Raw genomic sequence first — 27,235 nt, 5'->3', positions numbered from 1 at the left:
TTTTTATATTAGTAATTGTTATAAAAGAATGACTTTAAAATTATTAAATAATATAAGGGAAAATTTTTTCATATTCTCTGTTCTAAGCTTAGGTTCGGAGTTGGTAGCAAATTTAGGGCTAGAAATCTAAAGTTTAAAAAGTACAAAAAGTACAGTTTATTATTAAGGTCTACTGCGTGGAAAGAACAATTTTTAAAAAGACATGATGATAATTAGAGGCCAGATCCAATTAAGTATAATTAAGATTGAGTTTAGGAGTTTAACTTGGAAAGTCGGTATATCAAGAGCCAAGTGGGTGTGGTGCCTCACAGGGCCCACTGAAGTAGAAAGGGGGATTTTATCTTTTCTGGGCAACACGCTGACTTTCTTCCACGAAAGGGATCTGCCAGTAATTAAAGCCAGAGTCAGAGTGAGGGTTTGATGGCCTTCCGAGTCCAGTTTATTGCTGGCCTCTGTTTTGCCTCGAGAGATACAGGAAGAGTGGGAACATGAATGCATCTGCTGTACCAGGATAGGGCAACCTTTATTTCATTTGACCTGCAATGCTCACAGCATAAGAGATGCTGCAAATCTGAGGATGGCTGACATTTCTGTCCTTTGCCAGATGAATGAACGGGTTTCTCCGGCCATTTAATACTCAGCTTCCTTTTTAGCTTGTAACATCCTTTAATTATTTGTTTTATTTCCTGTAATGCTTTTCTCTCTTTTTCCGGTACAAGTCGAAAAATATTGACAGAGAGCAGTGGACCATTATGGACTGTCTGCCTGTTTTGTTTGCTTGCTGCTTGCATGTTGGGTTAAAGGTAAAAGGGCACTGGAGTCAGAGTGATTTCCTGGAGGAGGAGGAAGATGGATCCTTCCTGTGGAAACATCTGGGCACAGCTGGAGAGCAACAGTTCCAGCAACTGGAGCACGGGGGAGAGGAGCAGGGAATCTCAGGCAGAGACAGTCAAGAGGGGCAGGGAACATCCACGGGTAGGAAAAAAGACATTTCTTGGGATCCACAGGAGACTGAGCAGTTTTCTTCAGTCCAGAAAGCCAGCTGTCACTGAGCCTGGTTATAAGGAGGTCCTCCTGCACAGAATGGAAGGCAAATAACTTTTAGGCTTCTGCACTGAACCAGTTTTGCAACTTCTGGTTCATCAATAAGGAAATGCAGGCTTACAGCTTTGCTTTTTTTACTTTTTGAGAAAACATACCCTACTTGTTTCTGTAAGTGCTTAAGAGCATTCAGAAATGTTCAAATGAGGCATATGTCTGTACCAAATAAATGCATCATGCTTAGGGAATGCCCTCACATTTGTATCCTATAAATCACCTCTGCCTCAATAGCTGTCTTTTGAAGAAATAGTCAATCAAGAACTATCATTTAATAAAACAGTAACAGAAACCTTTTTTTTTTTTAATTAAAGTACAGCTTGGGAAGGATTGATTGATGAGGAAAACAAACGATCTGCTAATTTCAGCATGGATAGGGAGTTTGTCAAATTTCTTTGCTATGCTGAGAACTTCTTGGTCCCTGGAACTATGCTCTGTGTGTAAGAGTGCTCTTGACAGTTTTTCACTGCAGGTTTTGCTCGCCAGCTTTTGTAACCACTGTAGCAGTCCGTGTATGCCAGTGCAGATAACGCTACATGAGGCTGCTGTACCCCTGAGTTCAGTGTGATGGGCAGAGAACAGAAATTAATTCATCTCAGTTATGCCTTGAAGTAACAGAAACGAGAGCCAGGCTGAAGAAGAAACTTCTGTTTTCAGATCTCTGTATGGGAACCTTCCAGATAACCAGCTCCTCTGAGTAATTGTTTTCCATTTAATTAAGATACAAAGAGAAGATCAAGAGCCAAGATGTCCACAGCCAGAGATAAAATCGTGGGACACAAAGTTCAGGTGTAATGAAGGAGATTTTCAGTTTAAAGTGTTACATCTGTACAACAAACAAAAACTCACGAGGAGGAAGACTGTGCGCTCCTTCTGGCCATGAGACAGCTGTGTGAAAGTGATCTCAGCACTGCGAATGCATAACACGGTGAAATGAGAAAACCAGCTCACATGAAACTGAAAGACTTCTATTGTGTTCAGGAGACAACAAACACAAGCATCTTTTACCTTAACTTGTCAGTTCAAACAAATTTCCCAGCTGATATATTTTGCTTGTTTTGCATCTGGCTAAGAGAGTCTGTATGACTTATTCTGTGTATGGGAAATACTGGTTTTCAGTCCAAAATACTTCTTCAGCTCTATGTTTTTTTGAATGCAAAAACATTTATGTAAGTCTCAGAAGTATAACTTTCCCAGAAAAAATACTTGAACTGTCCAGTTTCACACTGGCATTATTACATCCCATTAGATCAGTAAGATTGATAATTTTAGAGGCAAGAAAGGAAATATATTTTCTTTTATTTTCTATTTTCTTTTATTCTCTGTACCTGGGTCATAGAATCATAGAATCATAGAATGGCCTGGGTTGAAAAGGATAACAATGATCATCTAGTTTCAAGCCCCTTGCTATATGTAGGGTCACCAACCACTTGACCAGGCTGCCCAGAGCCACATCCAGCCTGGCCTTGAATGCCTCCAGGGATGGGGCATCCACAACCTATCCAGGGGCAACCTATTCCAGTGCATCACTATGCTCTGGGAGTCCACCATCAACTGAAGAATTTTCAGGGACCATTTTTTCAATGCAGACACTTCAGCAGTTAGGCAGTTGTGCTATGTATATGGAGAATGAGGTATGCAAGAGTGGGATCTGTGGGACCCACATATCAACACACAGTGATAGTAAGAAATCCCAAGTAAGCATGAACCTCACTCATTAAGGTTCTCCAACGTCAGTATCTCTCTCCGGAAACTGGAGTCTCCCTTTCTCACAAATCTCTAATGAAGGCAAGAGGAAGAGCCAGTGCAACTTAATGATGTGGAGCATTCACTGTTGTATTCAAACTCATTTCTTTCATCTTCAGAGGTGGCGGTGCTGGGAGAGTTGAGTCCAGGTTTTGTAGTTTCTTCTTCACATTTTTGCATACTATTTGAAACAGCTGAATGGACTTAGGACTGTTCAGATCTTTCCTGGCTTTGAACTCCTCCTGAATTACGATATGCAAAGTGGAGACGGTTAAGATAGCTAATTGAGGTTCACTCTGACTTGTTTGAGACACGGTGATAATGAATTCCCTTGGAAAGGGGGTGAGGTTGATCAAATCTTCTTGAGATTTAACCTCAAATCACATGTATCCTGGATGAGAAATTTAACCTTCAAATTTTGCATAAAAGATGAGGACATTAAAAGGTAAGGACAAAAGATACTTTTATTTCTTAATTTTGTAGAAGGAACAGCTTTTTTTTTTTGTCTAAGAACATGAGTCTTATAAGATCTCACAAGGAAGCAAATACATTGGTAGTCTCATTGTTTGAGATTTCCCTTTGAGGGTGTAAGAAATTCTGGGTGCATCCCAGAATAGGCACAAATTAGGAACCTGGAAACTGTGGGCCTTCTGGAGCGAAGAGTTGCTAAGTGAAGGCTTCAGATAGGTGAGTTTCAGACTCAGTGTGTAAATCCTGAACACTTTGTATGAACCTAGCTTTATAATCTCATCCTTGCTTTTATGCTTCTATGACTCCACGAGGAAAGCCTGAAGGACTGGGAACACCTTCTTTCTATAATTGCAGGGTGAAATCTCAAACAAATGGCAGAGTACCCATCAACTTCGGTCATGTCAGGAATTTACATGTGGTTAAAAGATAACTGTTTCTGTTTTTATCATATGTCTTTCCCCTTTGTTGATGAGTGTTGGCAGTGAACCTAACATAATGAGATTTACAGAGCTTCTTGGGACAAGTTTATTAAAAAAAAAAGAACAGAAAAGAAAAAGGAAGCTGTCCGATGTATCTAATAATAACTGAATGATAGCAAACTATTCACGTGGTTGTCTCAGTCAGCAGGGAATGTATTTGGTGACTAAAGAGGAGGAGGACTTCCAATCTTATATTCCTATGAAATATACAAAAATCTGAGCAGTGAGGCATGGCGTAAAATATGTATATCTGCATCAAACAATGAAAGTAATGTCATTAGAACCATTCTGAAATACTTAGCTACAATTCCAAATGAGTACTTGATGCAATTAATTAATGAGTTAACAACAGACTTCTTTTCCAGCCACTGCCAATCATGGTCCTTATTTATATCCACATAATGTTTTAATGATAAAGGCATAAATCAGATTTTTTTTTCATGACTTAAGAATATTGTGTTTCAGTCCAAACATTTTTCCATCCTTTTAAATACAAAAAATTTTTGTTGCTCAATTGGACCAAAAAGAATGTTTCTGCCAATATTCAGTTTTGTTCTCACACCATCAAATATTTCAGAGTAAGTGTTGTAAGTGCTATGACTAATACTTTCTGCTTTTCACTTACTTGTGCTCAAGCTGTAAGGCCAGCATGTGTTCTTCTTGTTTGTAGTTATGTCTTTCGCATATGTTATTACAGATCTTTGGTTTGTACTAATTAAAATGTAATTTTTGTAACCAAATTGTTCCTGCCAGTTAAAACACAGCATATATGGCAACTGTTCTAGCACCTGCCTATCTCCTGGGATATTTTAAGCTGCAGTTTTACTTCAGATTAACTGATTTTAATTTGATTCTATATAGTTGTTTGTTTTGTGAAATTGTTCTACACATGGCGCATGTGTTTGCTTGGCTACTTCTCTGCTACTGAACTCAATGTGGTTGTTTCGGGCATTTGTGTAATGTCCAAAGTGGCCCTCACAACAGCATTAACAAGTAAGTAATTGATTTACAAATTGCCATGAAATCTGTCTATTTTGGATGGTTCTCTATGAGTATTTAATATAGGACAGTCTTTTATTAGAGAATACGTTGGCTATTGAGTTCTGCTCTGTGTTGTACACTTTTTCTCCCACTTCTTTACACTCTCTTTTGGTAAGTCACTTTGCAGTGGATACTTATGAAGAAGGCATTTCAGTCTGTAAGCCCTATGAAAAAGCTACACCAGCTCTACTTACATGTTTAGCCTGTTCTAGTTTAGCTGTGTAGTATTTTTTTCACTGTTGAATCCCAATTATTTCTATACTATTTAAACTAGAATTTTTCCTTTTTGCTTAAAGCTTCGCATATTTTAGTTGGATGTGTTTAAATTCCCAGCCATTACAAAAATGCTCCCTTTCATCTGTGTGCCACTATCTTCTGCAGGCACCGCTTTCAGAATCCCATGTGTTGTCCTTCAGTAGTGTCAGAGAATCTTGGAATCAGAGAATCAGAAAATTAGAGAAAGGCTTGGGTTGGAAGGGACCATTCACTGCCATCCCCCTGCCATGGGCAGGGCTGCCCACAGCTAGATCAGGCTGCCCAGGGCCCCATCCAACTGGCCTTGAACATCTCCAGGGATTGGAGCACCCACAAAATCCATCATTTTTCTCTCTTCAGCAGTGAACAAGGCTTTCCTCAGGTCAGGGGAATAGAAGGACGTGCCATCAAAAACCCTTTCTGTGATGGTCATCTGCAAGGTGATAAGAGCTCCTCGCTGACACTTCTTATACAGGGCAGCCCTGACTGTGCAGAGAGGTGTCCAGGCAAGGTACAGAATGCAACTGCCTTTGCGCTGCTTTTCCTACAAGGCACTTTGCCAAAGTTGAGTCTCAGCACAGGCTAGAGACTTGTGTACAGATCCAGCTATATGTAAATGTGTGGTACGCAGTGTCAGAAATGGGATTCCAAACAGCCATTAAAACCTCACATGCTGAAATGTTAATATTTCATAATTAAGAATATTACACAGAAATTATGCTGTTATGCTATGTGTAATTTTTCTCGTTCATCAAATTTCAGATGTTATTTTGCATGATTTTTTGGATGCTTTTAGGTGTTTTTCATCCAACTTTGTTGAATAATTACTCATCTATCATCTGTTAACGCCTGCTTGATAGCTGAACAGCCACATCTTGGCTTCATAGCCAGGGATATTTGCTAGTTTACTGCTGCTGTTTTCATGTTCATTGTTTGTTTTCTAATGGCTCTCGAACATTTCCAATGCATATTTGGGCTGGAATGATTCTTTACGTAATGCCTTAGAGGAAAACAAGGTTCTTCTAATAGCAATTAAAATTAGCAATGATATTAGGCTAAGAATTTAAAATCACATCTCACTCCTATGCTAGTTCTCTTTTCATCATTAAAAAAAACAAAACAATTTTCAACAGTTTTTTATACCTCATGCATAATACACAGCTTCAGTGATGCACTTCTTGTTTTGGCTCAGGCAGAGCTGAATGATATAAGAGCTTTTTTTTTTCTTTTTTTCCTGTAATAGTTTGTACTGTCTGCATAATGAGTCCTATCTGAGCTTTACCAGGAGAGTTACACTGTTCACCCACTTCTGTTAGTACAGAATTTCCTGTCTGTTCTCTTAGAGAAGTTCCTCTTATCCTCAGATCTTCATGTAAGTATCAGGGAGAGACAAATCTGTAGCCTCGAGTTTTCTTTGAAGCTTGTTGTCACAATATGGGTGCAGGAAATGGGGGAACAAAATTAGGAAATGGGAATCTTGAGATAAAAGAATCATTAATGGTGCTGCAAGGCGCTCCCAGCCATGCTACACTTTTTGTGCCATTGCCATGTTCACAGTAGATGAGATGAGGAATAGTGCCATGCTTGGAGAGATATTCAAGGAAGAAGAGGTGTTTTCTAGCCAGAAGTAGAGAGGAAAGGACAAGAAATAACAATGAGAACTACCAGATAGATCAAGAATTTGTGATAGCTGGATATTTGAGATGTTTTACCATCTGAAAGTGTTCCTAGAAAGTGACATGCTTTCAGATTCATAAACAAAACATTTATTATGAGTCTTTCTATACTAAATGAATACAATTTCACTTAAAAATAAATACCTTTCAGATAAAAAGTCTTTCTGGGACTAGTAAGTAGATCAAGGTATAGGAAAATAATTTCTGTAATAATAAAATATCTGTGTTTGCCTGGATTCAAACATAACATTTAAATCCTAAATTCACAGTGAAACATAGTCACAGAAAATAAAATCAAGATTGAACACTCATTCTTTACTTTATGGGTTTTTGTATTCATAAAATGCAGATTTGTCAGCTGCATAATGTGGGTAGAAAAATAAGTTCAACTCTTACAGTTTAGTCATTGCAGTCTTCCGGGTGGGATTCCTACAAGCTGATCTGCAGTGCTGGAAATCAGAAGACAAAAGGAGAACAAATCCTCTCTGGGGACTCCAGTATTCCACAGACACTTCAAGAACTTCTCACAGGCCACCGTTAGTAGGTAAAGATACATTTCTACGCTATCTGAAAAAGGTCAAGAGTATTGATATAGGTTAGGTGCTGCCATGAACTGTTCACACATTTCTGTAAATCCCTGACGACTCTATCTACCTAACTAAGCTAAGATTCCAGCTATGAGAATAAAATGATGTAAGGAAAAAGGAAAATGGGCTGGTGATAGAATCATAGAATTGTTTGAGTTGGAAGGGATCCTTAAAGGTCACCTGGTCCAACTCCCTGCAGTGAACAGAGGCACCTACAGATACATCAGGGAGCTCAGAGCCCCATCTAGCCTGATCTTGACTGTCTCAAGGAGTGGGGAATCCAACACCTTTTGGGGCAACCTGTGCCAGTGCCTCACCACCTTTATTGTAAAAAACCTTTTCCATATATCCTGTCTAAATGACTCCTTTTTTAGTTAGAAGACATTTCCTCTTGTCCTATCACAACAGACCCTGCTAAAGAGTCTATCCCCTTTCTTCTTATAGCCTCCTCTCTAGATACTTGACAGGTAGATCTCAGCTCTCCCTGGAGCCTTCTCTTCTCCAGGCTGAACATGCCCAGCTCCCTCAGCTTGTCCTCATGGGAGAGGAAATCAAGAATGAAGTATGGATCAGTCTTTGTGTGAGGATTACTGGGTATGGGCTTGGAAGGAATGTTAAGGAACATGTCGCTTTGGATACCTAAAGTTAGATATGGAGCTCATATTCATTTCTACAAATAAGAACAGAAGTTATACACTGAAATAAATATTTGAAAGTGAATTATGCCACTTTGAAGTTACTTCCTTGACTAATGTTTTGGTGAAGTTATGGCACATTACATTGCATCACCCTGAATTACAGTGTGGTGATGTTTTTTATGTAGAAGCTCAACAGGAAGAAGAATATCTCTTCCCAGATCTTTCCAACATTAAACAAAAAACACTGACATTTCTCTACCTTAGCAAGATAGAGCTTGGTAATTACATTGTGAGAACATATTTTACACGTTAGCTAAAGAAACTACAGCAACTAAAACTTGACTCATGTCATCCTGTGGTATACAGGCATGTTTTCTTTGGATGTTGTGAAAGAAAAGTGGTGCAGCTGGCACAGAGGCCGCACTTTACTATCCCTTAGCTTGCAAGAAGTCATAAAGCAAGAAGCCACTCTTTGATAGAAAGAAAGTTCTCACAGAGCTACTGATCTGTCCAAGCTTGCAAACAAGCACAACACAACACCAACAAAAAAAAAAACACAAAACAAAACAACAGGCATTCTGTAGTATTTTCTGAATATATGACTTGGATCTGTTCCTTTCCTCTTTATAACAGCATCATTGTCATGCCTCTCTGTATGACGTAAGAAATATGTGCTCATGATAAAAAATTCCCCAGTATCGTGGTTCAATAAGTGGTCTCAGAAAATATTCCTCTAAATATTCCTATTCACTTAGCAAAGATGCAAATGAACCATATGAACAACCAAGAAAAAACATATGTCAAGTAGTGTATTAGTTGCTATATATACTCTAAAGGTCAATGTAATGAATTGAAATAAATCTAGGACCACCTTCAAACAAGTTAATCTCCAGTTAAGATTTTGATGTCTCTCAGGGCCTTCGGCTGGCCAATAGGAGGCAACAGGCTCAGGGATTTAGATAATATTTAGGTCAAATGAATTATCTTTAAAGCATATTTCAGAAAATGTTCTAAAAAGTAAATTCAATTGTAGTGCAATCAGCAACCTGGCTTATTACACACCATGAGAAAGTCATCTGAAGAACAATAATTTTTGTTTAGAGGAGAAAAAATATATATAGTTTGAGGATTTAGGGAAGTACATATTGGAACTTTCCAAAGACTTTTTGATTATTTTATTACAATAAACAAATGGAGTGGTATTTAAAAACATGATTTCAAATGTTTTGTTTAAAAGATACCATAGCAAAATATCCAGTGCTTTCAAATTAAAAAATTTCATTGAAAATGAAAACACGGAACTTAAATATTGTGGCTTTTTTTAATTTGCACCACTCTCTTTTTCTGGTTGAATTTATGTGTGGATATTACCCCAAGTTCCCAAGTTTCAGTGCCCCCAGAATTCATTTATTTTACACAAAAAGTTATTTATCCAGCTCTGATATGGCCTTAAATCTTACCTCTTTTGTAACTGTTCCTTGGAAAGAGAACAAACTTCTAAGGATTGCAAGATTCTGAGAGAATACTGCATTTTGAAGACCTTTTTTTTCAGAGAAAATATGATAGTTCAGTGAAGTCTGTGATGTACAGATGGTGAGAGTTAGTGGGTACAGTAAATGTATTGCAATAATATAATATTTCATACCTTGACCTTTCAGAATTGATGTCATTTATATTCTGCACAAAGTAAATTTAACTGTTTCACAAAGGTTGGAGGAGTTCCTGAAATGTTCAATATCAGTGTGCTTCAGACCAGTATGAGGGAGATTTCATGGATAAGACTGAGATCTTCCAGAGAGACAAATATTTTATGTCTTTGGTAGTACTTCTTGTTACAGATACCAAGGGAATTAACTAGGAAAGGTGCCCTCCTAGATTTGTTGCTTGTAAGCAGAGAAGGTCTCGTGGGTGAAATGGTGACTGGAGGCTGTGTTGGCCATAGTGACCATGAGATTGGTGAACATATAATCTTTGGTGATAAGAGAAAAAGTGCCACATTAACACTGGATATGGGGAAAGCAGACTTCATGATGCTCAGGGAACTACTTGGCAAGTTTGCTATGAAAACTGCTTCTGAAGGCATAAGAATCCAGCAGTGCTGGTCACTTTTTAAGTACCACCTCTTACCAAACAATTCCGTAATGTCTAAAGTCATGCAGCTGGGGCAGAAGGCCAGCTTGGCTGAGCAGGGATCTTCTCCTAAAGCTTAGGTGAAAAAGAAAGTGTATGGTCACTGTTCAAAGTGGTTCAGGATTGGGAGCAAAACCTGCTCATGTATTAGATCAAATGTGCATAGGACTCGGTTTGATCTCCCTGTACACAACTAGGTATTTCCATGCAGCTGATGCATGCAGGTGATCTTATTGCCATCATTCCTCCATCAGTGTTCCTGAAAACAGAGGCAAAACAAAACAAAACAGTGGGAATGAATTTTCAGGGTTACGTTCAATTGGCGCATTCCTAAGATGCCTTTTAGTCTCACTCTCTCTGCATTCAGCTGATGTAGCTAAAGTGCCTGGACTATGCAAGCTGTTTGTACTCTTATGTGCAGAGTTACACAATGAGTTACATTTAATAGAAAAAAAAAAAGTCTTCTACTGTCTTCTGCCATTAGCAGCAGAGGTACAATGTTGAGATGTCACTGCAGCAATCCTCACAGAAGAGAAGTAGTAACTGAAGGCCTCTTCAAACACTGGAATCTCTTTGCAGAAAGTACAGTTATAAAAGCTGTACCACCCAAAATCTGCTTTGGAATCCGTATGAGACAGAGACTGACTGTTGTCAGACTAAGCACAGACAGGGTAAAGTAAATGAAAATAACCAATGGAAGCAGTATAGTACAGTGCAGTTTATAAAAAATCGAAATGAAAATAGGTGAGAATTCATTGTATATGCTAAATTATACATATAGGTGACGACTTCACATCTTGTGTCTGTCATGTATTTGTTGTATTTATTGTGAAAGCTAGAAAGGAAAATGGTCATAAAATATTTAAGCCGAGTAAGTGGAAAAAAATGTTTTCCCAGGATAATGGACTCCTCCAGCTATTAGGTAATGAAGCAAAGAAGAAGCATTTATTTTTCCAAGCAGAAGGCGTTGCTTCTAAGATAAATCTCTGTGATAATGAACATAAAGCAGACATAGCATATAATGAATCCAAAGGAATTGTATACAGCATGTATTGAATGAGTGATGGCTGTTCCCAGTGGCCCTGTTCCCCAGAGCACCACTGTGGGACTAAGTCATACATCTGTATGGAGCTCATGGGAGTCGGCAGAGGTGATGATCTCCAGCAATGTGTTTACTCCTGGAGAGCAACACTGAAGGCAAACAGGCGTTTCCCTTCCCACGGATGTGGTGTTCGCTGTGTGAGTGGCAGGGGGCAGGCTTTGATAGAAGGCGTTGCTGCACAAATGTCCTTAATTTGTTTCCTATGCATTAAAGGCTTTGCTTTACTTCCAGTGCTGCTTTCCAGTGATTTTGATGGGTGACATTGCTGTTAGTTTAGATGGAATAACTATCTATCTCCCTGCTTGTTTAGAAGAACTCTTTCCCCCAAAAAATCCAAACACAGCCAGAGGTTGGTCTTTAAATTACCTCTCGTGCTTTACTTTGGGCACAATTAGCACTTTGTTTTCCTGCTGACTTTTCACACCATGGGACTCAACTTCCTGTATCTCATATTCAATGTGTTTTTGGTGGTGCAGACAATCTGAAAATCTGCCTGGCTTCTGTACCTTTCTCAGCACTGATCATTTTTTCAATATTTGTTCAACATTTTTAATGTTCCTTTTACAAAATCTCATTCCTAAATGTCATCTCTTGATAGCTTTTTAAACCTCTGAACTTGTATTTCTTTATCAATTTCAGAAATATTTATTTTTGCCTTAGTAGTAATTCCCTTCTGTTCTTTCAGGAAAAGAGTTGCTGAAAATGTAATTCGGTAGAAACATTTCTAATTACACATTTCTAATTACTGTACAAAACACTTCATTATGATATTATCACAGGAATGTCATTTGAAGTCAAACATATAAGTACATACAACCTGGTGATACTGATAAAAATACCCAGGATTAACTTCAGAAGCTCAGAATTAAATGCAAGCTCCACCACCCCAGGTACCAGCTCATTTGCTTGGGCAGATTGAGCTGAACCTGTGACAGGTTTCCTCGATGACATGAAGTACGTGTAGTTAATGGTGGGGCTATTTGCTCCTAAAATGTCACCAAGGCTATTTGTGCCGGGTCATATCACTTCAAAGAAAGTTTTTTAAACCCTTCTCCCTCCTTTCATCTCATCTGATAGGTGAATATTCTGCCGTTGTTTATTGTAAAATCAGCAGACATCGCTTTTTCCTTTATCTTAAATCACTGCTTTTCTAAGTTGATACTATTGTCTGTGTTGAAAAGTGGATATTATGGATATGCATGTAATAACAATAGCAAATAAATACTACTAGACTGCCCAAAAGTGCATTTAACATTTAACATTTTCATTACCATTGCTGCACTGGTACAGAGAGTATGTGCTATACTTTCCTTAAGAATCAGGTATTATATTTGATGTCCTAACTACACTTCATTCAAATTCATACCTGTGATTTGAGTACTTCACCTCTCATCACATAAGAAGAAAGGTTTCAAAAAGGATAGAGCCAGGTTGTGTTCATGGGGTACCACAGGCAACGGGCACCAAATAGAACAGAGGAGGCTCTCTCTGAACGTCAGTAAATGCTTCTTTTATATGGGCACAGGCTGCCCAGAGAGGGTGTGGAGTGTCCTCCTTGGAGATCTTTATAAGCTGTCTGGACATGGCCCTGCACACCCTGCTCTTGGTGTCCCTGCCTGAGCTGGCATTGGGCTGGATAGACCCAGAGGTCCCTGCCAGCTGCAGCCTCTCCGTGATTCTGTGATTTTGTGAAACCTTTTGAACACAGTCAGGTGTCTCAATACTAGGATGGACAAACTTTTTCAAGTATACGTTAGCGACTGGGCTGAAAATTTGAAGTTTATGTAAACAAACATATGGTAAGATTATAATTATTATTTCCCCAACTGAGAACTCAGTGGTTTGAAGCTCATTACACAGGTAGGGGGGAGGAAAGGCCTCTATAGGCATGCTGTCTTTATTTAAGGAAATGAAATCTAAATAACACTTGAGGCCACTGGAGGCGAAACTTGCAAATTTGATCTCATTTAAAGGAAGCCCAGGAAAACAAATGTGGGTGCTGCTACCATCCTTACCTCCCCGTTTCAGATATTTTCCCATTTAAATAGAAAGAAAAATTTCACCTCAGTTCAGTTCTTGCAGGTATATAATTTTAGTGGCTCTCACTGACTACATTTAAAAAGCTGTGCAGGCTGGTAATATTTACACAAGGAAGAATAAAATTTTAAAGCCATAATTACAGTGCCAGGCTACAGCTTCCCTTCCTGAGGGGTTTCCGGGGTGGCCAGCGAAGGCCCCACAGTAAACTGAAGAAATGCTGCTCCACTCTTCCTCACGATTACACATCTTTTGTTTTTTTTATTACTATGGTTATGATTCTTATTTCCACAGTGCCCAGGAGGGCTCAGCACAGTGGGAGTCCTATTTAACTGCAAAGAGAAATTCAGAGACAACAGCAGTTCCAGAGCACCTGTTTGAAAAGAGATTATGTTTGAAAGAAGAGCAAGGCAGCTTCCAACACTGAGGGGGGGGGCTGAGCATGCTCAAATATACACTCACCGATACACTGCTGTTAAACTCAAACAGACGTTTTCCAAGCAAATAAACAAACATGTATTCACATCAATATAAGGATCTGGGGTCTGCTCCTTCTTCTGAAAATTTGGCTCCATGTACGTGGATGTGGAAAACAACAGCTGTGAAGGAGGGAATTTGGAGAATACCAGAGCCGGCTGCAGATCTACATTCTTTGACATCTGGTGCAGAACAGACACTGCAGAGTTCTGTGACAACAGAGACTTTATGTATCTGTCAGCTAAACCTAGCATTTCTCTTTGGAATGTTTGCATGAATGAGGTTGATCTCAGCTGCTTTAGGCCAGAATAAAAGAAAGGAGGAGGATGTGCATGATTCGGACTCTGTAAGCAGAGCTGGCAGGTTGCAAGGAGCTCACCTTGAACTGGGATAGCAGATCTCTTCTACAAGAATTTGCAAGATGGCCTCCACCAAACACCTATATCTTTGATTTCCAAAATGCTGCGGCTTGGGGGCTTGCCTAAAGCCTTTTAATGCACAATAAAAAAGCTTAAGTGTATTTGCGCATGCATGCGTATGTGAGCGTGGATGTGGCAAATCCTGTTATAGGGGAGTGGCCAGTACAGCTTAAAAAAGTGATTTTCAACACCTCCTGTGCTGAACAGTCATTATTACAATAAAGTCAAATACTGAAGGAAAAGAAGAATTGTGACCACATGACATGGTCTCTCAAACTGATCTGCTCTTTTACCTCCTTCCAGTACAGCTGATATTTCTGAGATGAGAAAACGTCTGCTTTGTGCAGAACCACAGTTCACATGAAAACAAACAAGATTTTGATAAAGACGCTGTACATTGTTATATATTGTAAATTTTCACATGCTCTCATTATGACTATCATTATATGCTGTTGGGCACTACATACTGCAAAATGTCTTTGCAAAATGAAATTAGATGACTGATTCATGGACTTTTATTTTAGTCCATATTGCGCAGTAACAATTTCCTCCTAAAGAAGGAAGCTACATAATTTGATTTTAACTGGATTCTTCTTTTTGTGCCACCAGGATAAATACAGGCTTCACACGAAAGCATTTAACCTCTCCTCATAACTCCAGACAACTGAGAGTGAGCACAGCCTGGATGCAGGCAGAGATGCTGTGCCGTCTGTGGCAGCAACCTTCCACCTCAGCCATCTGAGAGCACACACTGTGCAGCAGACGGTGCTGATGAAGGCCACCCTTTCTCAACATACACAAGCTTCATAGCCCCTGCTATGCATGTTGTGTTATCTACAATGAGGTAAAAATGATGGGCGGTACAGAGGATGAATTAAGCCTTCCTCCTGCCTTTTTCATCTTCCTCTCAGACAAGCATATGTTACATAGTGCTGCTTGAATTGCTTATGTTTAGTATGTTTAGGAGAAGTATTACTGCACCTTTGCAATGTGAAGAAATACCCTGAACTGCTTTGGCTGCCTGTTGTCTCTGCATAGTATATGTTGTGTGTGTGTTACACATGTGATGGGAAATGTTTCTGTAGTATAGACCCTAAGTCCTTTAATTGTAGCTTATTGCCCCATGATGGATAAAAAAGAAGCAAAGCTCCTAAGTATACCCTATTAATGACACCTATAAATATCTGTATTACTTTAGCAGTGCTGTAGTGGTATCTGGTATGCTAATTAAAGTTCCACAGTTTTCACAGAAGTACACTCCTTTAACTTTGAAAGAGATAGGTGGAAGTTTACTGGGGGAAAATAGGCTTTGTTAAGAGCTTGCAGTTGACAAATGTTAAAATCCAATTTCTGAGAAGTTTGCTCTTGGTCATATGACAGACTGAGAGAGTTGTGGCACTTCAGCCTGGGGAAGAGAAGGTTCCCGGGGAACCTTATAGCAGCTTTTCACTATCTGAAAGGGGCCTACAGAAAGGCTGAGGAGGGACTTTTTATTAGGGCAAGTAGCAACAGGACAAAGGGAAATGGCTTTAAACTGGAAGAAAGTAGATTTAGACTAGATATCAAGAAGAAATTCTTTACTGCAAGGGTGGTGAGATACAGGAGCAGGCTGCCCAGTGACGTTGTGAATGCCCCCTCCCTGGAAGCATTCAAGGCCAGGCTGGATGGGGCTTTGAGCAACATGGTCTAGAGGAGGTGTCCCTGCCTATAGCAGGGGGCTGGAACTAGGTGATCTTAAAGGTCCCTTCCAACCCAAACCATCCTACAAACCAGGCATGAGAGGAGCCTTGTTGCCTTCAGATGACTGCCGTGTTTTTACAGTGGATAAAGGTGCAGCTTCTTAAAGACAGAATTTATTTAACTTGAATACAACATGCCTGTTGCTTTTATCAGTTAATCTCAGCAAGCAAATAATTGCAATTTTTGTTTGTATTTTAAAGTGCTGTTATGTCAACATGTGCGGTGTTTGTATGTGTGTCCATGCATGTGGACGTAGCCCTTGCGGTTAATACACATGTGTGTAGCTCCTATATGTGGTGTTTTAGTCATGTAATTAATTACTTCAAGGCTCAAAACCCAGAATATGCACCCATGAACCCTTCTGAAACTGAAGCACTACAATTCTGGCATGCCTCAACAAGGGTATCAACCTTGTGCTGGATTAAAATCATTCCAGACAATCTGTTTTGCATTTCCAAGTGTGCTCTCATGCTCTAATGAGTTAATTCACTTGGTATCCATTTCCATCTGACAACTGGTTTTGGAAAAGTGTGCATTGTTATCTTTGCTTTGTCCATCCTATTAATTGTTTAGGAAATGCAGCTGAAGATTATCTTGAGTTTTCTATGGCAGAGGTTGACCTGTGGCAATGGGACAACAATCAATCTCATCTTGAAAGAGTCACAAACAAAATGCTTATTCATTTACTTTTCTGGATTAAGCATGGCATTTAAAAATGTTTCCTCCATTTATGCAAATAGATAAAAACAGAAGTGTAATCTTAGGAATTTTATGAGAAAGTCTTCCCTGGTGTATCAGTGCCATTCACCTGGTGAAGGCGAATATACCAACACACTGCAATACTCACATTTGCCAGCAGCACATTGAAAGTCTCCTCTACTCCTTTCTTGTTTCTTACAGTCATTAAATTGACAATACCTGAGAATTCACACGTGCACTCTTAGTGCTTGCATTAGGGTGGCAGGACATGAAGACAGACGAAGCACTCTCACTCCACATTGTTCTTCAGCGTCAGATGCATGAAGCGATGCTGAATTACCCCAGTGATGCTTTTGCTTGCTGCTGCCCAGCCTTAGTCTGTGCTTTGGTAAGGGCTCTTGCGCTGCTTCCCAGTGTGACATCAAATGGCAGCACCTGCACCCTCTACTTCGCTCTGGTGAGAGACAGGACTGTGAATGAACCTTGACTGAGTTTCATAAAACAAAGCTATTTAGAGTGTCTCAGATTCCCACTTAAAAACTGAAAAAACTTCCATGAGAGGTAGCTGCCATGCAAGACAAGCTATTCATTGGCAGCAGCAATCTTTCCTGCTCTTTTCCATCCCTACGACACTTCCAGGAGCTCTTGAAATTGCTGTGCACATTGTCCTCAGTTTCCTAGTATGCATTTCAAACCTGCTATCCTATGGAGAGCGCAGCAACTAATTTCCATAGATGCATGGATATATTTGATCCCTGGTGTCCTGGCTGTGTTGCCCATGCCAGCTTTTTGCTCCGAGTTGTGTGCTGAGCCCACTGCAGCGCAGAGCACAGCATTGCTTGTGCCCATCTCTCCCTTCTCTCCAAGCACAATTAGATCACCTCAAAATATCCGCACCGCTCAGGGGCTCTAGATTTCACGTGAGGCTTCAGAGATTAATTTAGCACAACTGCTTTGCCTTGGGATTTAAACAAGCTACTAATTTAAAAGCCCTGAATCTTTCCAGCTGTCCCTGTGCTAAAGCCCTATGCTTCCCATAGGATCTTTGGGAATAAAGAGTATATAAAAAGAAAAAGAAGCATGAGACTCTTAGCCTTTCAGCTCTTCATTTCCCCGTGACTTTCAGATAGCTCTGACTTGCACACTGGAGAGACTCAGAGGTATTTTTTTTTTATAGGAAACAGATTGAAGGTGCAGGTTTTCACTGATCTCTGTGCAAGTTCACCTCTCTGAGGAAATCCCTGAAGAGTTCAGTGCACAGCACGAGGCATATTTGGTACCTTGTATTATGCTCTGTTCTCTCCTGCACTTAGTTTCCAATCAGCAGGTGGTGGAAAAACCTCTTTATTTTCCTTTACTGTGTATTTAAAGGTTGCAAATGATTTTGACCATCCTAACCCTATTTTAATGCAAGCCACTGAAGCAGAACCTTGAATGCCCCCGATCCTGAACAGAGAGCTGAGCAGGAGTGGAAGCCGGTTACATACGGCTAAGGAAATTTGTTTTCAGAATGGCAGTCCTCTGCAGCTGCATGCGGAGTTGCGAGACTGTCTTCACCAGTGCTGGGGTGATACACAAATCTGAGCCGTGCTGAACGACTGCACGCGTCTGAATTTCCACTTTCCCTGAGCATTCCACCCCTTCTGAGGTGCTGGTGGCACTTGGCTGGCCCTGCGTGCATTGGGTGGGCCATCTGTGACTGGCTGTGTCAGGCTCATATTTTCCTTGATGCTGAAGAGCAGCTGCACATCTGCAGTATACTCCAGGGAGAAATGAACCATAGTTTGATTTTCAGAAATAGCCTCATAAATCTAAGATTTCTAAAAGAAAATGCTGGCCAGGCTTTTATTTAGATTCCATCCTTATTTTTTACTTAGTTCAATCTAAATAATAATAAAAAAATGGGTCCTGTATTCTCCATTACATAAACTGGGGCAGTCCCACTGAAGTCTATAGAATTACATCAAATATGCTAGCAGAAAATTTGGCCCACAGAGGGAAAAGAAGCTTTGATAATGCCGTGCTGTCAACATAAGCATTCATTTTCCTTATTGTCTGTACCAAGGGATCGTTTTCTTTAGTCAGAACTTCAACTGCAATTTTTACTGTAAAGAATATTGCTCTTAAATAGAAAAATAAAAAGTAAATGATGATAATTTTCAATAACTATACTACTATAGCCTTAATTTTCAAGGAAAAACATTACATAAACTCAATTTTAGATAATGTTCTATTATGTGAAAACCACTGTTGATATAATAACTTCTATTTTAGGTTGCTAGTAAAGAGAAGAACAATGTGACCCATTTAAAAACTGGCTCACAGAAAAATATTAGTAATCCATTTATCATTTCTACTTGATTTTGTTGACAAGAACCATCTGATAGAAACATTTCTTTGTTGCAAAACTAACAGCACCACAGGACATATTTGACCATAACACATGCAATTTGCAATGGTACTGAGAAATGGATTTTCTATTCATTGCCAGTGCAGTTTGAAAGGGAAATGAAAAAAGAAAAGCACTCACCTTTGAATTCTTCAGTGGATGAAGCCTGGATTTTTAGAAATCTCAAGGTAATGGGCAAATCACACTCATACGACTAGAGTGCTGCAGTGGCTTTGTACAGGATCTTTGGGAAGGACGGGCTGCGATGACGAGGAGGGTCATTTGTCCTGTATTAGAGAGAAGCAGAGATGCATGGAGCTCTGCCATGACCCAGATGAGAGCGTATGGGTCTGGGCTCGCTGGCAGACCACCGTGGGTGACATTGGTGTGGGTGTCTGCTACAGACTGTGTGATAAAAAAGAAGCAGCAGATCATGAGGCCTCTTTTGGATGACTGGAAGAAATGCCTTGTTCACCGGCCTTGTTCCTCATGGGAGACTCTGACAATGCTGATATCTGCAGGAGGGACAACACAGAAGGGCAGTTACAATCCCATGGGATATCATCTTGGAGAGAGGAGGAGTCCAGGAGAGCTGGCTGATTTTCAAGGACTGCCTCCTCCAAACTCAAGACTGGTCCATTCCTGCGTTAAGAAATCAAGGAGATGAGGCAGGAGGCCTGCGTGAATAAGCAAGAAGCTCCTGGCAAAACTCAATGACATAAATATTCATGAGGTGGAGATAGGGTCAGGTGATATGGGAAATACAGACAGTGCCTAATCATGCAGGGAGTAGGTCAGGAAAGCCAAAGCCCACACGGAGTATAATCTGGAGAAGATGTGAAGGGCAGTAAGAGATTTCTAAAGATATGTCAGCAGCAAAGGAGAGACTAGAAACTATAGGCTTGCTGCTGAATGGTGCAGGGCACCTGGAGTTCAAAGAATATGGCAAAGGCCAGTCTACTGAGTACCCTTTTCTCTTCGTCTTTTAATGGTAAGACCAACTTTCAGGAATCCCAGTTTTCTGACCCACAGAAACATCTGAAACAAGGAAAAGTTAGCGTTGTTGGAGGATCAGGTCAGGGAAGACTTTAAAAACCTGGACACACAAGTCTGTGTGACGTTATGGAATGCAACCATAAGTATTGAGGGATCTGGTTGTAGTCACCATGAGGCCACTCAGTAATCCCTGAAACGTCAATACAGTATGAAGGCTCCTGAGGACTGAAAAAAGCAGATGTTGCTCTTTTCTTCAAGATGGAAGGCCAGTCAGCCTCACCTCAGTCTCTGAGAGGGCATAGAGAAAAAAATCCTGGGTATCATTTGCAAAAATAATGAAAAGCAAAGAGTAGGAGTAGTCAGCACAGGTCTGGGAAGGAAAAATCATTCTTGACAAAGCCGGTAGCTGCCTATGAAAAAAGGACTAGTCTGGTGTATGAGGGGAAAGCAGTGAATGTTTATCTTTAGTAAGCTTTTTGACACTGTCAAATTGATTAAATACAGACCTGGACTGAAAATTAACATAATTGCTGGGTTGAAAGGATTCTGACCATATAACAAAGTGGCCACTCACCACAGATATGCACAGATATGAATAGTGAGGATGATACTATTCAACATCTCAATTACTCACATGGACCTTGCGAAAGACAAAATGCTACTACACCAAAAAGTTGAACATGACCCAAGAGAAGGACCCAACAGCCTCCTGGTTGCATTAGGAGGAGTATTTCTAGAAGGCTGAGGGAAATGATCCTTCCCCTCAGTACTAAGTGAGCATGTGGAGCACTGTGTCCACTTCTGGGTTCCCCAGTACATGAGAGATCTGGACAGTCTCCAGTGAAGGGCCATGAAGATGATGAAAGAACTGAAGAACCTCTGCTGTGAGGAGTGGTTGAGAGAGCTGGTACTGCTCGGCCTGGTCTAGAGGAAGGTACAGGGGAAATCAGCAATACTTATAAATGCCTGAAGGCAGGGTATGAAGAGGATGGAGCCAGGCTATTTTTGGTGCTGCCCAGCACCAGGACAAGAGGCAATGGGTACAAATTGAAACACAGGAGTTTACCTCTAAATATAAGGCAACACTTCTCTGTTGTGTGGGTGATGGAGCACTGGCACAGTTTACCCAGAGAGGTTATAGTTTCCTCCTTGGAAATCTTCATAAGCTGCCTGGACATGGGCCTAGGCACCCTGCTGGGTGTCCTTGCTTCAGAAGGAATTGGACCAGGTGACTTCCAGAGGTCCCTTCCATCCTCAACCATTCTGTGAAATCATTGCTTATGTAATTTTTAAAAGTGCTGCCTCTGAATAAAGCCCCATGTTATAGTAATATACCTAATCACAGTCTCCTATTGTTAATGTTATATTATCAAGATTTCCCATGTAAGCCTTCAGGTTGCAAGTGCACACAAGCTGCTGACATCCAAACAGAAAGACATCAGAGGTCTTTTGTCACCTGATTCTGAGGCAGATAGCAGATGTTTTGACACTCCTCACAAGCTATACACCTGACGGGCTGGGCTGCCCTATGTGAGGAACACAGGTGGGACCGTAACCTTGATCCAGAGCATTGGAGAGGAGAAATGAGCTGCTGGTAGCAGGCAGCTGGCTCTGCTGGCACTGCAGCAGTTCAGGAGCCCTTCTCTCAAGGAGAACCTGATGCTGATTTTTCCAGCCTACTTTCTAGACCTTTTGTGCTGATCCTGCAAAGCTCGAAGGGAATAGAGCAGGGCTGGGAATATATGTGAAAAAATTATCTCCCCCAGTGTGCTAGGTACTGAACAGAAGGAATATGTAACAGCATGACATCTGCACCAATTCCACAGAGACAAACTGCTTCTGAAAGCAGTTTTTGGTTGTCCAGGAAAACTCGTTTTCTTCCCAGGATTGAAATAAGCAAGGTCATTTCATTTTTACTTCAGTTTCCTATTATTGTTATGATTATTATCATCAGTGAATTATTTTGAATATCAAGTGTACAAAGCAAACTATTCTTTTTATTTTTACATCATACTTCAATAGTAAGTTTTGGCCTGCGTTTTTATTAAATAAGAAAACATTACCTACTCTGTTTAGAATTAATGCATTCATGAGTTTTATTTTCAGTGGCTATGAGGGAAAGAAAACATTTTAAAGGAAATCGAGGTAGTTGATATCTTCCCTAATGTATTTTTAATGTGTGAGACATGTTAAGGAGCAGAAAAGCATTCCATACTCTGCAGTGCAATTTGACAACAAAAGAATTAACAAAAGACAGTAAGATAAAAACAAGCAAACAGAAGGTAAGGAATACAGAAAGATACAGCTATGCTATAAGGTCTCCAGTTAGGTAAATTTATTGGGATTTCCAGCATACAATGAATGAATCTGATAAGTGGTGAGGGGATGAGGAAGTTGTGATATTAATAAGAACATAATTCCATATGAAACTGTGCTGTGATTTATAGCTAATAATATTACTGAAATGAGGAAATGAGGCTAATGAAGGCAATCAATCCTATATGATTTTTTTTCTTTCTGTTGTTGATTCTCAAAGCATTTCTGACAGAAAAAGGAAAGATTTGTCTTCTCCTCCCCACAATCTCTGCTGACATGAGAAGTCCCACTGAAATCAATTGGCAAGTGGTCTGGGGAGTACATAAATCTCTGTGGATGCACTTCTGCCTTGCTTCTGCGGTTTGTCTTAGTGTCCTTAGAGCACATTTTCTTTGAGTAACAAGGCTGCTACAAGCGCATTTGGAGTGCAATTTTAGATCTTACTGATGTGTTAACAAACTTTTGCTGCTATGAACGGTACCTTTGATCTTGCTGACTTGGGTACTGATCACAAAGGCTTTTGCTGTGCTGTACAATCTTTCCAGATCTCCGAGTATTTATGCAATTAGCTAGTCTGCACTGTACCCTGTGCTGCTTATTTTCTCTGGTATTAGTACTGGAGAAAACTAAAGCAAGGCTGGCTTAATTATATTTACCCACACTGCAAGAACACCACAGACTGCAGTGTATCTCCACTTCTGATTGTCATCTTTTCCACTCCAGCATGCCTTCATCTCAATAACTGAAGTCCAGCTTCAGTGAAATTTGGCAGATCCCAGAAAACTTACAGAGACAGACAGTTTTTCTCTCCTTTCTGTGCCTTGTTTCCAATATAGTTACTTCTTTTTCTTAGAAAGGAGAATGTGATTTAGAGTATTTATCTTTACAGCATTTGGAAGAACACCTATTTCTTCACAGAAGTGTCATGGGATGTATTGAAGAACACAGGCATTTAAGAAATACTTTGCTTTGCTTCAAGCACAGAACTCACGGTGCTCCTTATGAGGGAGCCTCTACATGAAATTACTAATTTGTGGATAGACCTGTGGATACTAACGAATGACCATTCTTGGGGGAGAGGCTTCCACTCAAATTTCTGTTCTCTAGGCCAACACATTCCTTTCTCATATTCTGGAAATGGACAGCTGAAATTGCTGTATCACCATGCTCATTTAAATCAAAGACAGCCTTTGCTATGACAGCGAGGCAGGATAAGATCTCTTGTAAACAGCTAGCACTCACATCTTGTCCCGGTCTCATGAATCGTAGAATGATAGAATCATTAAGGTTGGAAAAGACCTCTAAGATTATGTAGTCCAACCATCCATCCACCACTAAACTATGTTCATTGGTACTAAATCCACGTTTTTTGAACACCTCCATGGATGGTGACTCCACCACATCCCTTCCTGGGCAGCCTATTCCAGCGCCTCACCACTCTTGCTGAGAATAAATGGTTCCGAGTATCCAAACTGAACAACCTCTGTTGCAGTTTGAGGCCATTAGCTCTTGCTCTATCACTAGTTATGTGGAAGAAGAGGCCAATCCCCACCTCATCACAACCTCCTTTCAGGGAGTTGTAGAGAGCAATAAGGTCTCCCCTGAGCCTCCTCTTCTCCAGACAGAACAATCCCAGTTCCCTCAGCCCCTCCCCATCAGACTTGTGCTCCAGACCCTTCACAGCTTCGTTTCTCTTCTCTGGACATGCTCCAGGGCCTCAATGTCTTTCTTGCAGTGAGGGGCCCCAGAAACACAGTACTCAAGGTGCAGTCTCACCAGAGCTGAGTACAGGGGGACAATTACTTCCCTGTTCCTGCTGGCAGTGCTATTCCTGATACAAGCCAGGATGCTGTTGGCCTTCTTGGTCACCTGGGCTCACTGCTGGCTCATGTTTAGCTGAGAACCGACCAGCACCCCCAGGTCCTTTCCCTCTACAAATTCTTCCAGCCATTCTGCCCCAAGCCTGTACAATTGCATAGGGCTGTTGTGGCCAAAGTACAGGACCTCGCACTTGGTCTTGTTGAATTTGTTGAAAACCACTGTTATCTGATTTAACACCTTACATGTCCACCTCATCCAAATACAAGAGTAGGCACATGGATATGAGACAGAAATGAAGTATGATGGTGAAGAGAAAGATGTGTGAATACAGAGCTGGGATTAAAGTATGGCATTATAGACAAGATCATACAACGCATTTTTCTGTGCAAGGGTTTTTTGCGGGGAATCTTACTTCCAAGAAGCTGCTGAGGCTAGTGGTATGGAGTACAGTAAACTATTGGCAGAATAGAAAAAATATTTTAAATAGTAGGTGCTTGGAATAGCTCAAGTCTCATCTGAACTTGCTGAAAACAGTTTGAGGAATGACATGAGCTGTGGAAAGATCAGGTACACAGCAAGCAAGAAATTGACTACTTCAAAAGAAAAATACCTGATTATGTTTATCAGAAAACAAAAGAACAAAAGTCCTGACTGGTTATTTGCATTTGAGGGTACTTCTGAAAACCACTTACCACAGAGTAGATTAAACCCTAGCACTGTTGAGCTGTCATCACTGTAAATTCATTAATGCTTCACTGAACTGTTCTAATGCCATTAGACTGCCCCATGTGACATGTGCCATGTCTATGAATGCTTTCTTTGTCTCTCCACTTAGCATGGAAGATGAAAGACTCTGGAACTTTTTCAAGCAAAAAAAACTTGCAATCATAAATAAAATAAATATCTTCAATTTAACATTTATTCCCTCCTTTCTCATGCAGAAGTAGATGTAAGTACCAGGGAAAAACAGGTGCACAGAGGCTTTCAGCTGCTTTTGAAGACAACCAGGAAGCAAATAAGTCATATGGAGATGTGCTGTAGAAAAGCACTTATAGTTTCTAGATACATTTTTCCTAATGAGAACATGAGATGCCAGTTCTTCCTAAGGTACAGCACGCACTGTTGAATTCTCATCAACACTGGTTGTACAGGAATATAATTTAAACACAGAGATGTATGGAATGATTCATTAAATTACCAGATAAAGTACTTATGAAAAGGACTAATAGTAGGAAAAATAAAATGCTATTAGAGGTAAGAAAATTTCCTGTGTTATAAGCAGGAAACCCCCAAATGGATGCTCTCAGTACATTGCAGCAGTCTGAATCTGCATAGAAATACCCTGAAGTAGTACTTTAGTAGTTCTAAAATATCATTATCATAATCAGTTTTCTAACTTCCAAACCTAATGAAGGTCACACTTTTCCTGTCAATAATATTATTGCTGTTAAACAGCAGTGTAATCTGAGATTATGTTATGTTTTGGGGCTGTGGTTAGAATCTGAATAGTAGTTTTTTCCCCCGGGGCAGTCCAATTCTCACATAAAACATTTCCATTTTTCAGGATTAGACCTAACATGATCCAAAGTCCTTATGAGATGAAGGTGAGTAGAAACGAATGAAATGTGCCGAAGTCCCTCTGCCCTCTCCTTCCACATCTATCAGTAGAGCTGGTTCGATGTGGATGGATGGAAACACACTATTCTTTGTAAAGAGCTGGCACAACATGCCCTCATTAGTGGAGCAGGCTCACTTCTATTTGGCACTCTTGCAGTACCTCATTTAAACACCATGCTGCAGGGATTTTGTAAAGTCTCTGGGATCTTAACTATGAAAGAAGTTATTCTTGTTAATTCCTGCAACTTCCTGGGCTTGATACATGGCATTGCCTGGCATGGATTTCACTTCCCCCGTGACGTGGAAAAAGCACAAGCACTCCTGTCAGAGAACAATTTGCTTCAGTCCCATACACTAGCAAAAAAGATCTGTGATGAACAAGCTTTTAATTTTGTATTGCCACACTTTCAGTTGTTAATTTACAACTCGACAAAGCTGTGTATCAATGACTGTGCCAAAAGCTCAGTTCTGAACAAAGTTGCTAAAAGAAGTGTGAGTGCAGAGGAGAGAGCGCTAATGGGATGCTCACAGAAGAATCTTTGCAGATACTTTTGATCCACTGCCGTCATTTTTATTGCTACATGCATTCTATTTATTGCTAATGTAGGACAGTCCAGGAAGAGTCCCAAGAAACTATAAATGATGTCTTTCAATTTGGGAAATGCCTTCTGCTTCTCTGAACCCAAAGGCGGCATCTACCGAATCCAAAAGTGCACAGAGACTCAGAGAAGCATGCCCTCTGCAAGGAGAAGATCTCTTTTGATCAAATTCACGTTTAATCAAAATATATAGGTAGCCGAATTTCAAAGAGCATGAGACTTTCAGCAAAAAGCCCCACTGGGTCGTTCAACACAATGCCTGTCCAAGCATGTCAGGCAAAACTGCTGGGATGGGCCATTCCTTCTGTGAGAAGGGACTATCAGCTGCTTGAATGCATGTTAACATACCCAAAAGAAGCATTTAAATGAGATGCTAAGTGCTAAAAAAGAATAATAATAGAATTTAAGAGGACTTGCATTCTCTATGAGGAATATTGACCCACTGGGAGCCAAAACCTTCAGAGAAAGTGCTTACACACAGTCAAGCATTTTGTGAAGAAAGTGACAGCACAGGAACATAGAATAGTATAGGACCTTTTCTGCTTACCTGACTGTTGTCTTGTACCCTGAGAACTTCACAATAATCCTTAACTACAACACTATCTCCTAGTGCTCTTCCTCTGCACGTTTCCAGATGAAGAGAGGCTGAGATTATCTGCTTTGCTGATGCAGATATAACAAAGCATGCTGTGTTGTGAACTAACACCCTTCCTGTGGAACAAATGTTAGGAAGCAGCTGAAGAGATATTTAAGACTCCTGTGTTTCAGCATAAAACAGAAAATGCCTGCTTTCAAATTCTGGAATAGGGTGGAGACCATGAAATATAAAATCTCAAAGGAAAAACTCAAACAAGCAGACTTTTTAGTGAGGAAGGCTTCTCTGACGCCTCTTATTATATATA

General features: G+C 40.3%; 1 long non-coding RNA gene across 2 annotated transcripts; it reads right to left on the bottom strand.

Moving 5' to 3' along the window:
- Positions 1 to 94: 94 nt before the first annotated feature.
- On the bottom strand, positions 95 to 27,057 carry LOC104910346. Of its 2 annotated transcripts, XR_004159270.1 has the most exons (5): positions 26,881 to 27,057; positions 19,126 to 19,499; positions 16,815 to 17,049; positions 7,163 to 7,333; positions 95 to 1,074 (listed from the first exon to the last, which is right to left on the bottom strand). It is a non-coding gene; the product is annotated as an uncharacterized LOC104910346 (long non-coding RNA). The 2 variants fall into 2 exon arrangements; XR_004159269.1 differs by lacking the exon at positions 95 to 1,074 and having other exon boundaries at positions 5,790 to 7,333.
- Positions 27,058 to 27,235: the final 178 nt, after the last annotated feature.

Source organism: Meleagris gallopavo, chromosome 3 (genome assembly GCF_000146605.3).
Source record: "Meleagris gallopavo isolate NT-WF06-2002-E0010 breed Aviagen turkey brand Nicholas breeding stock chromosome 3, Turkey_5.1, whole genome shotgun sequence".
NCBI classification, from domain to species: domain Eukaryota; kingdom Metazoa; phylum Chordata; class Aves; order Galliformes; family Phasianidae; genus Meleagris; species Meleagris gallopavo.
Note: the sequence above shows the minus strand (reverse complement) of the source record. Positions and strands in the feature narration are given on the sequence as shown.